Below are 14,125 nucleotides of genomic sequence, written 5' to 3'. Positions count from 1 at the left end.
TTCCATAATTTGGCTATTGTAGATAATGCTGCTATAAACATCTGGGTGGGGGTGCCTGGGTGGCTCAGTAAGTTAAGCCTCTGACTCTTGGTTTCCACTCAGGTCATGAGATTGAGCCCTGTGTCAGGCTCTGCACTCAGCACAGAGTCTGCTTATCCCTCTCCTTCTGCTCCTCCCCCCACTCTCTCTCCCTCTCCCTTTCTCTCTCAAATAAATGGATAAATAAAATCTTTTAAAAATCAAAAAAAAAAAACCCAAAACATCCAGGTGCATGTCTCCCTTTGAATTAGTATCTTGGTATTTTGGGGGGGTAAATACCTAGTAGTGCAATTGCTGGATCGAAGAGTAGTTCTGTTTTTCACTTTTTGAGGAACCTCCAAATTGTTTTCCAGAGTGGCTGCACCACTCTGTATTCCCAGGAACAGTGTAAGAGGTTTCCCCTTTCTCCACATCCTCACCAACACCTGTTGTTTCTTGTGTTGTTGATTTTAGCCATTCTGACATATGGTGAGGTGATATCTCATTGTAGTTTTGATTTTTATTTCCCTGATGATGAGTGATGTTGAATGAGCATTTTTGTATTCTTTGGTTAAATAACCAGAACTGAAATTGCTGAATTGTAAGGTAGTTCTATTTTTATATTTTGGAGGAATAATGCCTACTCCAACATTCTATAGCTGCTGCACTAATTTACGTTCCCACCAACAGTGCATGAGAGTTCCCTTTGTTCCGTATCTTCTCCAACACTTGTTATTTCATTTTTTTATAAGAACCATTCTAACTGGTGTGAAGTGCTATGTCATTGTAAATTTTATTTCCATTTTCCTAATAATTAGTGATGTTGAACATCTTTTCATGTACCTGTTGGTTATCTGTATGCATTTTTTGGAAGAATATCTATTCAGATACTCTGCCAGTTTTTAAATTATTTTCATCTTTGTTGTTGAGTGTATGATTTCTTTATATATTGTGGATAGTAATCCCTTGTCAGATATATAATTTGCAAAAACCTTCTCTTATTCAGTAGGTTGGCTTTTTGTTTTAATTATGGTTTCTTTTACTGTGCAGAAGCTTTTTAATTTGATGTAGTCCCATTTGTTTATTTTTGCTTCTGTTTCACTTTCCTATGGAGTCCAATACAAAAATAAATAAATAAATAACACTAAGACCAATGTACAGGAGTTTACCACCTATGTTTTCCTTTAGGAATTTCATGGTTTCAGGGCTCACATTCAATTATCTAATCCACTTTGAGTAAACTTTTGTGTAAGATAGGGGTTTAATTTCATTCTTTTGCATGTGGCTGTCCAGCTTTCCCTGTGTCATTTATTGAAGAAAAAGTCATTTCTCCATTGTATGTTCTTGGCTCCTTAGTCACAAATTGATTAGTATGTATATATGGGTTTAATACTGGGCTCTCAATTATGTTCCCTTGATTTGTGTGTCTGTCTTTATGCCAATACCATATATTTTGATTTCTATAGCTTTGTAGTTTGGTTTCAGATGAGGAAGAGTGATACCTCCAGCTTTGTTTATTTTTCTCAAGATTGTTTTGTCTATTGAAGGTTTTTTGTGGGTTCACACAAATTTTAGGATTATTTGTTCTAGTTCTGTGAAAAATGACTTTGGAATTTTTATAGGGATTGCATTAAATCTGTAGATTCCTTTGGATACTGTGAACATCTTGACAATATTAATTTTGCCATCCATTAGTACAGATATTTTTCCAATTTTTATAAGTTTTTGTTTAATTCCAGTTAGTTAACACACAGTGTTGTATTAGTTCCAGTGTACAATATTGTGATTCAATACTTCCATACATCACCCTATACACAGCATGAACAATGCACTTTAATCCCCTTCACCTATTTAACCTATACCCCCCCCCCACCTCTCCTCTGGTAACCTTCAGTTTGTTCTCTATAATTAAAAGTCTATTTCTTGGTTGTCTCTCTTTTTTGCCCTTTGATCATTTGTTGTCTTTCTTAAATTCCACACAAGAGTGAAATCATGGGGTGCCTGGGTAGCTCAGTCGGTTAAGTGATCAACTCCTGATTTCAACTCAGGTCATGATCTCAGGGTTGTGAGATTGAGCCCCGAGTTGGGCTCCATGCTAGGTATGGAACCTGCTTAAGATTCTCTCTCTTGGGGCTCCTGGGTGGCTCAGTCGTTAAGCGTCTGCCTTCAGCTTGGGTCATGATCCCAGCGTCCTGGGATCGAGCCCCACATCGGGCTCCCTGCTTGGCGGGAAGCCTGCTTCTCCCTCTCCCACTCTCCTTGCTTGTGTTCCCTCTCTCGCTGTGTCTCTCTCTGTCAAATAAATAAAATCTTTAGGAAAAAAAAATCTCTCTCTCCATTTCCCTTTGCCCCTCCCCCGCCCCTCTCTGTCTCTCTCTCCCTTTCTAAAATAAAAGAGTGAAATTGTATGGTATTTGTCTTTCTCTGAATCACTTTGCTTACCATTATACTCTCTAGATCTATCCATGTCTTTGCAAATGGTAAGATTTCACTCTTTTTTTTTATGGCTGACTAGTATTACTGTGTGTGTGTGTGTGTGTGTGTGTGTGTGTGTGTGTGTGTGTACCACTTCTTTATCCATTCATTAATCAAAGGATACTTCAACTGCTTCCACAATATGGCTATTGTAGATAATGCTGTTATAAACACAAGAGTGCATGTATCCTTTTGAATTAGTGTTTTTGTATTCTTTTGGCAAATACCCAGTAGTGCAACTGCTGGATCATAGGGTAGTTCTATTTTTATTTTATTTATTTTTTTGAGGGGGTTGAGGGGCAGAGGGAGATGGAGAGAGAGACTTAAGCAGGATCCAAGCTCAGCATGAAGCTGGACACAGGGCTTGATCTCACAACCCTAAGATCATGACCGGAGCTGAAATGAAGCATTGAATGCTTAACTGACTGAGCCGCTCAAGCACCCTGAGTAGTTCTATTTTTAATTTTTTGAGGAAAGTCCATTCCGTTTTCCACAGTGGCTGCACCAGTTTGCATTCCCACCAAAAATACAGGAACGTTCCTTTTTCTCCACATCTTCACCAACACGTGTTCTTTCTTGTGTTGTTGGTTTTAGCTATTCTGAGAGATGTGAGGTGATATCTCATTGTAGTTTTGATTTGCATTTCCCTGATCATAAGTGATGATGGGAATCTTTTTATGAGTCTGTTAGACATCTGTATGTCTTCTTTGGAAAAATGTCTGTTCATGTCTTCTGCCCACTTTTTAATTGGATTGTCTTTGCATTGTTGAGTTTTATCAGTTCTTTATATATTTTGAATACTAACTATTTATTGCATATGTCATTTGCAAATATCTCACATTCCGTAGGTTGCCTTTTAGTTTTGTTGACTGTTTCCTTTGCTGTGCAGAAGCTTTTTGTTTTGATGTAGTCCCAATAGTTTATTTTTGCTTTTATTAACTTTGCCTCAGGGGGCTTATCTAGAAAATAGTTGCTATGGCCAATGTCAAAGAAGATATGAAATGTGATTTTTTTCTAGGATTTTTATGGGTTCAGGTCTCACATTTAACTCTTTAATACATTTTCAATTTACTTTTGTGTATGGTGTAAGAAAGTGGTCCAGTTTCATTCTTTTTCACGTTACTGTCCAGTTTTTCCAATACTATTTGTTGAAGAGACTGTCTTTTTCCCATTGGATATTATTTCCTCCTTTGTCAAAGACTAATTGACCATATAGTTTTGGATTTATTTCTGCATTTTCTATTCTGTTCTATTGACCTATGTGTCTATTTTTGTGCCAGTTCCATGCTATTTGGATTACTACAGCTTTGTAATATATCTTGAAGACCAGAACTGTGATGCCTCCAGCTTTAACTGTTCTTTTTGAAGATTGCTTTGGCAATTCTGGGTCTTTTGTGGTTCCCTATAAATTGTAGGATTGTTTTTTTCCATTTCTGTGAATAATGCTGTTGGTATTTTGATAGACATTGTATTAAATCTGTAGATCGCTTTGCAGAATATAAACATTTTAGCAATATTTGTTATTCCAATCCATGAGCATGAAATGTCTTTCCATGTCTTGTGTCATCTTCAATTTCTTTCATCAGTGTTTTATAATTTTTAGAGTATAGGTCTTTTTCTCTTTGGTTATGTTTATCGTTGGTATCTTAATATTTTTGGTGCAATTATAAATGGGATTGTTTTCTTAATTTCTCTTTCTGGTGCTTCATTATTGGTGTATAGAAATGAAACAGATTTCTGTACATTGATTTTGTATCCTGTGAGTTTACTGAATTCATTTATTGATTCCAACATTTCTTTGGTGGAGTCTTTTGGGTTTTCCATATATACTATTATGTCATCTCCAAATAATGAAAGTTTTACTACCTCTTACTGACTTGGATGCCTTTTATTTCTTTTAGTTGTCTGATGCTCTGGCTAGGACTTCCAGTACGATGTTGAATAAAAATGGTGAGAATGGTCATCCTTGTCTCATTCCTGACTTTAGAGGAAAAGCTCTCAGTTTATCTCCATGAAGAATGATATTAGCTGTGGATTTTTCATATGACACCTTTATTATGTTGAGGTATGTTCCCTCTAAACATAGTTTGCTAGAGTTTTTATTATGAATGGATGTTATACTTTGTCAAATGCTTTTTCTGCCTCTATTGAAATGGTCACATGGTTTTCCCCTTTCTATTATTGATGTGGTGTATCATGTTGATTGATTTCTGCACACTTACAATCCAGGAATAAATCCCACTTGCAATCCAGGAATAAATCCCACTTGATTGTGGTGAATGGTTTTTTTTATGTATCATTGGATTTAGTTTGCTAGTATTTTGTTCAGGTTTTTGCATCTTGTTCATCAAGGATATTGGTCTATAGTTCTCTTTTTTTAGTGATGCCTTTATCTGATTTTGGTATCAGGGTACTACTGGCCTCATAGAATAAGTTTGGAGGTTTTCCTCCCATTTCTATTTTTTAGACTACTTTGTGAAGTGTAAGTGTTAACTCTTCTTTAAATGTTTGGTAGACTTTGCCTGTGAAGACATGTGGTCTGAGACTTTGGTTTGTTGGGAATTTTTTTATTACTGAATTAATTTATTTGCCAGTAATTGGTCTGTATGATGTTTTGTGTTTCAGTTTTCGTAGGTTATATATTTTTAGGAATTCATCCTTTTCTACTAGGTTGTTCAATTTGTTGTTATATAGTTTTTCATAATATTCTCCTATAGTGTTTTGTTTCTGTGGTGTTGGTTGTTATCTCTCCTCTCTCATTTATAATTTTCTTTATTTCCATCCTTTCTCTTTTTTTCTTTGTAAGTCTGGCTAGACGTTAATCAGTTTTGTTGAATTTTTCAAAGAACCATCTCCTCATTTCATTGATCTGTTGTATGTTTTTTAATTTATATATCATTTATTTCTGTTCTAATCTTTATTATGTTCTTCCTTCTGCTGATTTTATGTTTTGTTTGCTTATCATTTTCTATCTCCTTTAGATGTAATGTTAGGTTGTTTATTTGAGATATTTCTTACTTCTTGGAGTAAGCCTTTAGTGTTATAAACTTCCCTCTCAGTACCACTTTTGCTACATCCCAAAGGTTTTGAACCATTGTGTTTTCAATTTCATTTGTTTCCATGCACTTTTTAATTTCTTCTTTTATTTCTTGGTTGACCCATTCATTGTTTTGTAGCATCTTATTTAACTTAGTTGTGTTCTTTCCAGATTTTGTTTTTTTTGTGATTGACTTCAACTTTCATACTGTTGTGGTCAGAAAAGATGCATGGCATGACTTCGATCTTTTTAATTTGCTGATGCTTGTTTTGTGGCCTAATGTGTCATCTATTCTGCAGAAAGCTCCATGTGCACTTGAAAACAATGTGAATTCTGCTGTTTTATGATGGAATGTTCTGAATATATCTGTTAAATCCATCTGTTCCATGTGTTATTCAAAGCCATTGTCCCCTTGTGTATTTTCTTTTTAGATGATCTGTCCATTTATATGTTAATGTCCCATACTATTATCGTATTATTGGAAATTACTTCTTTTATGTTTGTTATTTATTGTTTTATATATTTGGGTGCTCCCATGTTGCATGCATAAATATTTACAATTGTTATTTCTTCCTGCTGCATTGTCCCCTTTATTATTATATAGTGTCCTTCCTTGTCTTTTGTTACAATCTTTGTCTTAAAGTCTGTTTTGTCTGATGTAAGTACTCATACTTTGGCTTTATTTTGACATCCATTTTCATGACAAATATTTCTCCATCCCCTCATTTTCGCTCTTTAGATGCCTTTGGTCTAATGTAGGTCTTGTAAGCAGCATATATTTGGGTCTTTTTTTTTTTTTTTTATCTATTCTGTCAGCATATGCCTTTTCATTGGAGCATTTAATCAATTTGCATTTAGTGTAATTATTGATAGATATGTATTTATTGTCATTTTAGTACTTGTTTTGCAGTTGTTTTTGACTATTTTCTCTGATCCTTTCTTGTTTTTCCCTTTCATGTTTTGTTGTCTTTCTTTAGTGATATATTTGGATTTCATTCTCTTTATTATTTGCATATTTATTAGTGATTTTTGATATATGATTACCATTAGGTATTTATATAATCTCTTCTGCATATAGTAGTCTATATTAAGTTGATGTGTTTAAGTTTGAGCCCATTATTTTCTCCTCTGTTACCCATGCTTTAGAATTGTGTGTCATATTTTGCATCATTGTATGTTTGAGATTTTTCACTGATTATTTTATAGAACTATTCATTTTCACTGCTTTTATGTTTCCTATTTTTATACTGTCACTTTTGGTCTCCCCTTTCCTCTCAAAGAGCCCCCTTTAATATTTCTTGCAGGGTTGGTTTAGTGGTCATGAAATCCTCTTCCTTTTGTTTGTCTCAGAATCTCTTTATCTCTCCTTCTATTCTGAATGATAGCCTTGCTGGATAGAGTATTCTTGGCTACAGCTATATATAGCTGTATATATATATATATATATATAAATGTGGTGGGTTTTAACTAGATGTGTTCTGGTTTGCTTTTGAAATGAGACCTGTTGCCACCACCACCAGAACTGAGGCTCTGTAAAACTCCAGAGTGGGGAGATGTGGTGTTGTCAGGGGTATAGGCAGGTCTTCTGGGGAAGGGAGCCCTGCCACACTGGGTCTGAGGCAAGGGTGACTGGGAAGGGTGGTTCCACTAAAGCATGGCAGGGCATGGCTTCATATAAGTAAGTAAAGCAGTGAGTGTTGGTGATGTGTTGGTTTCTGCAGGTGGTTTTGTGCTTATACTGAGATGCAGGGGAGGGAAATGGCACCTGTCATTCCTTTATTCCAGTTGTGGGGGCTCTCTCTGTGAATGCTGTTTCTCAGGGACATCCTCTGAAATGAGCAAATAACCTCTCCACTGTGTGTCCAGGTGCTCTTCAAGTTGCCGTTTTCATGCAATATATCCACAGGCTCTTTGCCCTTCCTTTTCTTCAGTTGTGGCTCTTATGCCTCTGGGCTCTCCCTGAGTCAAGCCCCCTGACCTTTAGAACTCCAGATTTTAAGCCCCACTGGTTGTTAGAGGTCATGAAATTCAGGCCTTCTGGCTTTCCAAGCCAATTCCTATGGGGATTCATTTTCTCCATGCACTCCCCTGTGTTTTAGTCTGTCTCTCATCCTTCTCCATGACCATGGCTACCTCCTCACTGCAGAGTCCATGATCTCTTTCTCTCTCATACTGTGTCTCTGCATGTCCTACTTTCTTCAATGTGGCCTCTTCTGTCCCTTTAGTTGTGAAGTTTGTTCTGTCAATCTTCAGATCAATCTCTGTGGTATTTAGGATGAGTTGGTAGTTATCTAGTTGTATTTGTGGGATGAGGTAAGCCTAGGATCCTCCTACTCTGCTGCCATCTTCCCTCTATCCAAATATCTTTCCATATATTTGTGTCATCTTCAAATTCTTTCAGCACTGTCTTATAGTTTTCAGTATACAGGTCTTTTACTTCCTTGATTAAATATATTTCTAAATATTTTATTTTTGGTGCAATTTTAAAAGGATTATTTTTATTTTTCTCTGATTTTTGATAAACGTGTAGAAACACTGCAGATTTCTGCATGTTGATTTTCTATCTTGGGACTTTACTGAATTCATTTATTAGCTTTTTCTTTTTGGATGGGGTATTTTGGGTTTTCTATATAAAGTAGAAAGTATTTGTCATCTGCAAATACTGACAATTTTACTTCCTCCATTTTGGATGCATTTTTATTTCTTTTTCTTACCTAATTCTTCTGGCTAGGACTTCTAAAACTATGTTGAATAAAAGTAGGAAGTGTGGGCATTCTTGTCTTGTTCCTGGTCTTTGAAGAAAATCTTTCATCTTTTCACCATGGAGTATGATGTTAGCTGCGGGTTTATCATATATGGCCTGAATTATATTTAAATACCTTACCTCCATACTCCCTTTGTTTTATCATAAATGAATATTGAATTCTATCAAATTCTTTTTTCTGCACCTGTGATCATATATGATCATTTAATCTTATAATTTTATTCTTCATTTTGTTAATGTAATGTATCACATTGATTTGCAGATGTTGAACCATTCTTGCATCCTTGGAATAAATCCCACTTGATCATGGTGCATCATCCTTTTAAGGTATTGTTGGATTTGATTTGCTAATATTTTGTTAAGTATTTTTGCAAGTATATTCACCAGGGACATTGACATATAATTTAGTTTCCTTGGGCTGTCTTTGTCAAATTTTGGCTTTAGAGTAAATGCTGGCTTTGTAAAACAACTTTGGAAATGTTTTCTCTGCAATTTTTTGGAAGATTTTAAGGATAGGTGTTAAATATTCTTTCAGTGTTTGTTTGAGTTAACCAGTAAAGCCATCTGGTCCCAGACTTTTATGTGTTGGGAGGTTTTTGATTATTGATTCAATCTCCTAACTAGTAATCTGTCTATTCCGAATTTCTAATTCCTTATGATTCAGTCTTGAAAAATTGTATATTTCTAGGAATTTATCTATTTCTTTCAGGTTGTCCAAATTTTTGGTGTATATTAGTAGAAGTCTCTTATGATACTTTGTGCTTCTGTGGTATCTGTTGTAACTTCTTTCATTTCTGATTTTATTTATTTGAGCCCTCTATCTTTTTATCTTGGTGAGTAGAGCTAAGGGTTTATCAGTTTTGTTTATCTTTGAAAAGAAGCAGCTCTTAATTTCATTAATCTTTTCTGTTTTATTTTTAGTCTCTATTTCATTTATTTCCACTTTGATCTTATTATTTCCTTTCTTCTACTGAATTTGAGTTTTGTTTACTACTTTTCTAGCTTATTTAGGTATAGAGTTAGATTGTTTATTTGAGATATTTCTAGTTTCTTGAGATAGGGCTGAATTGTTATGATCTTCCCTCTAGCAACACTTTTGCTGCATTGCATGGATTTTGGTATGTCATATTTCTGTTTTTATTTCTCTCGAGGTATTTTTAAACTTTCTTCATTGATTGTTTCAATGATCCATTGGTTGTTCAGAAGCATGTTGTTTAATCTCCACATTTTTGTGGTTTTTCCAATTTTTTTTCTTGTAATTTATTTCTAGTTTCATACCATTGTGGTCAGAGAATGTGTGTGATACAATTTCAGTCTTCCTGAATTTATTAAGACTTTTTTTACTGGCTTGACATATTATCTATAATGGAGAATATTCTATGTGCACTTGAAAAGAATGTGTATTTTGCTCTTGGATGGAATTTTCTATATATATATATATTAAGACCATCTGTTCCAATGTGTAATTTAAGGATGATGTTTCCTTATTAATTCTCTCTTTGGATGATCTGTCCATTAATGTAAGTGGGCAGTTAAAATTTTCTATTATTATTGCATTGCTGTAAATTTTTCCTTTTAGGTCCATTAGTATTTGTTTTATATATTTTGGTGTTTCTATGTTGTGTGCATATATATATTTATAAATGTTAGGTCCTCTTGTTGAATTGACCCCTTTATTGTTATGTGCCCTTCTTTGTCTATTATCACAGTCTTTCTTTGAAGTCTATTTTGTCTGCTGACTATAGCTACACCAGCTTTCTTTTTATTTGATTTACATGGAATATCTTTATCCATTCCTTCACTTTCAATCTGTGTTGTCCTTACTTTTGAAGCATGGGTCTCATGGGCAGCATATAGATGGGTCTTGTTTTTTGTTTGTTTGTTTGTTTGTTTTTTATTCCATTCAACCACTCAGAGTCTTTTTTTTAAAGATTTTATTTATGTATTTGTCAGAGAGAGAGAGCACAAGCAAGGGGAGCAGCAGGCTCCCTGCTGAGCAAGGAGCCCAATGGGGGACTCAATCCCAGGGCCCTGGGATCATGACCTGAGCCAAAGGCAGATGCTTAACAGACTGAGCCACCCAGTCTGTTAAGACGCCCCATCAAAGTCTTTTGATTACAGAGTTTGACCATTTACATTTAAAGGAATTACTGATAGGTATGTACTTATTGACATTTCATTAATTATTTTCTGGATGTTTCTGTACTTCCTCTGTATTCCTCTCTTCTTTTTCTCTTTCCTTATGGCTTTCTTTGGTGTTATATTTAGAATTCTCTCTCATTTTATTTTGTATATTTACTACAGACTTTTGCTTTGTGGTTACTGTAGGGTTCACATATAACTTCCTATGTATATGATAGTCTGGTTTGAGGTCATAGCAACTTAAATTTGAACACATTCCAAAACTAAATTTTTTTATCTTTTCTCTCATGTTTTTGTTGTTGTTGTTGTTGTTGTTTGTGATGTAACATTTAACATCTTTTTTTTTAAAAGATTTTATTTATTGATTTTAGAGAGAGAGAGCAAGCAGGGGGATGAGCAGAGGAAGAGGGTCAAGCAGACTCTAGGCTGAGTGCAGAGCCCAATATGGGGCTCAATCCCACAACCCTGAGACCATGCCTTGAGCCGAAATCAAGAATTGGATGCTCAACCAACTAAGCCACCCAGGCCCCCCTTACATATTTTTATTTTATGCATTATTTAAATAGTTATTGTACTTTCAGTTAATTTTACTATTTTTTTAAATTTTAACTTTCATACTTGTTTTATAAGTGATTGACATCCTACCTTTACCATATAATTACCTTTTCCAGTGAGATTTTTAGTTTTGTATGTATTCTTATTTGTAATTTAGTACCATTTTCTTTCATTTTAGAGAACTACCTTTACCATTGCTTGTAAGGCCAGTTTAGTGGTGATAAACTACTTTAGGTTTTGCTTATCTAGAAAGTTCTTGATCTCTCCTTCAATTTGGAATGTTAACCTTGTCAGGTAGATATTTTTGGTTGGAACTTTTTCCTTTTGGCACTTTGAATATGTTGTGCCATTCTCTTCTGGATTATAAAGTTTCTGGAGAAAAAAAAATTCTGATATTCTTTCAGATTTCCCTTGTATGTAAGAAGTTGTTTTTTTCTTCTTTGTTCTTTTTTCCTGCTCTGTCTGAGTGAGTTCTGTTGCTTTGCCTTCCAGCTCATGGATTTGATCTTCAGCTTCACCCACTATGCTGTTGAAGCTCTCTAGTGTATTTTTTCAGTTTAGTTAATGTATTCTTTAGCTCTATAGCTTCTGTTTGGAACTTTCTTACATATCCTATTTTTTATAAGAATTTCACTGTGTTCTTTCATTATTTTCCCATGTTTAGTAAGCATCTTTATAGCCATTACTTTGAAAGTCTTTATCAAGTAAATTGTTTGTCTCCATTACATTAATATCTTTTTTCCTGATATTTGGTCTTGTTTTTTGCATTTGGAACATATTTCTCTGTCTTCTTATTTTCCCTGACTCTCTGTGTTTGGCTCTACATATTACACAAATCAACTACTTTTCCCAATCTTGAAGGAATGGTCTTGTGTAGGACAAGTCACATGGAGCCCAGAAGCACAATCTCCTCTGACCACCAGAGCTAGGTGCTCAAGAGGTGTCCCTTGGGTCGGTTGTGTGTGCCCATCTGTGGTTGGGCTGTATCTGTGGTGCAGACATGGGTGGGGCTGGCACCCAACCCATCTGTAACATGTGCTTGCACTGTAGCACTGGGGTGAGTGGGGCAAGCTAAGACCCAGCCAGGCTGTGACATGCAGCTGCACTGTGGGGGTGAGCAGTGGAGGCTTATTTTTAAAGTGAGTAACAAAGTAAACTTCTTTAGAGTTTTCCTAATTTATAAGGTTCACTTTCTAAGTATAGAAAAAATTGGTAGAAAATTGAGAAGTATAGAAAAGAATCCTGTTTAGTTGGAGTACCAGAAGAGACTAACTGAGACTTACTCAGAGCAGGTAAAAAGAAGATAACTTAAGGGACATTTGTGACAATGTCAAGGGAATAACATTTGCATTATAAAAGTTCTAGAAGGGGAGAGAGAGAGAGAAAGAGCCAAAAAATAAGACAAGTCCAGCAAAGACAAAACTGACACTAGAGGAGTCTTATAATTTAATCATCTGGGATAGCAGTGTTCATTGTTTTGTACCCCTCTCCCTTGCCTCCCTCCAAGTCTGATCTAAGGAAGTGATCTAGTATCTGTCATTAAAATCCAAATATGAGATCCCCATATTTTAGATTAATTGCCTTTTTATTGGGATGTCAAATGTTCCATAGGCAGTTTTTTTTAGAGTAATTATTAAGAGATGCATGGGTACATTTTAGGGTAATTACTGAGAGCTAAACAATCTCTTTTATTTACCATTTGCATTTCAGTATTTAAAATCTTAAAAATTAAGGGGTACCTGGGTGGCTCAGATGGTTAAGCGTCTGCCTTCCACTCAGGTCATGATCTCCAGGTCCTGGGGATTGAGCCCCGCATCGGGCTCCCTGCTCAGCAGAGAGTTGGCTTCTCCCTCTTCCTCTGCCTCTCCCCACTGCTCCTGCTCTCTCTCTCGCTTTGTATCTCTCTGTCTGAAATTAACAAAAAAAATTCTAAAAAAATATTAAAAACAATAAAATCTTAAAAATTGAATCATTTTTTATCAGTATTTCTTATGCACTTTCTAAAGACCTCAGGCATCTGCTGAGAGGCTTCCATAATATGCTTTTGTTCTTCTTTTTTTAAAGGTTTTATTTATTTATTTGAGATAGATAGAGCACAAGCAGTGGGGAAGGGGCAGAGGGATTCCCTGTTGAGCAGGGAGCCCAACATGGGGCTCAATCCCAGGACCCTAAAATCATGACCCGAACCAAAGGCAGTCGCTTAACCAACTGAGCCACCCAGGCACCCCCTTTTTGTACTTCAAAACAAAATAATATAGAGGCACCTGGGTGGCTCAGTCAGTTAAGCATCTGCCTTCAGCTCGGGTCATGATTCTAGGGTTCTGGGTTTGTGACCCATGTCGGGTTCCTGTCTGCTTCCACCCCTCCCTCTGCCCCTCCCACAGCTTGTGTGTGTTCTCTCTCTCTTTCTCTCAAATAAATAAGTAAAATTTTTAAAAAAGAAATAAAAGAATGCTATAGATACTGAATATACTGCAGAGAAAATGGCCTCAAGATATAAGTAAAACACAACTATGGGGGGAAAATACTAAGCACCAAGAACAAAAAACTGATACACTAACTGAGCTGAAAAGCATAGAATGCAAAAACTCCAGGATCTATCACACATGATACAGAAAGTCTGAGTTTGTGTGGGGTACTGATATTCCCCAGGAAAAGATGCCAATTTTAAGTTCCTGGACTCCATCTTTAAAGGTGGAAGTCTGGCATTCCAAACCTAAGTTGTCTCTATAAGGAAAAGGTCTTATTCTTAAGGAGTTTGGGCCCCAGCCAACAAATTGGAAAGGGTTTGTACTTTCTTTTTTCTTACAGGAAGGCTTTTTGGCAGCCTTTGAAATCACACCACATTAGGTAGCCACCTACACTCAAAATCAAAGCCAACACTGGAGTGAAGCCCTGGAGACTGGTTTAATTTTCCACTCTACTCTTGCTCTTTTTACCAGACCTCATAAAGTTGTTTTACTCCTTCACTTTTGCAGCCTATTAATCCTATGAAGCAGTGGATAGGGCACACTCGCAAAGAGAAAATTGCAAGAAAAGAACTGCAAAAAAGTGAAAACAGCCAGAAGGACCTGGTTATATCGGATCTTACTTTATTTTATATAAACTTGGAAGCTTTTAACTTTCCTTTAAAA

At 35.8% G+C, this 14,125-nt stretch overlaps 1 protein-coding gene across 20 annotated transcripts in view; it reads left to right on the top strand.

Moving 5' to 3' along the window:
- Positions 1 to 14,125, top strand: part of GPR174 (G protein-coupled receptor 174) — a 64,077-nt gene that overhangs the window by 35,640 nt on the left and 14,312 nt on the right. For 12 of the 20 annotated variants that reach the window (XM_081808607.1, XM_081808612.1, XM_081808601.1 and 9 more), the window contains one exon: positions 8,557 to 8,621. The exons of 4 other annotated variants lie outside the window; for them this stretch is intronic. The gene's annotated coding sequence lies outside the window, so the exon portion shown is untranslated. Of the gene's footprint in view, positions 1 to 4,394; positions 4,559 to 8,556; positions 8,622 to 14,125 lie in introns of all 20 variants that reach the window. 4 more of the 20 variants (XM_081808610.1, XM_081808608.1, XM_081808598.1 and 1 more) reach the window with 1 other exon arrangement.

Source organism: Leptonychotes weddellii, chromosome X, assembly GCF_054177405.1.
Source record: "Leptonychotes weddellii isolate Sample4059 chromosome X, ASM5417740v2, whole genome shotgun sequence".
In the NCBI taxonomy this organism is placed as follows: Eukaryota; Metazoa; Chordata; class Mammalia; order Carnivora; family Phocidae; genus Leptonychotes; species Leptonychotes weddellii.
Note: the sequence above shows the minus strand (reverse complement) of the source record. Positions and strands in the feature narration are given on the sequence as shown.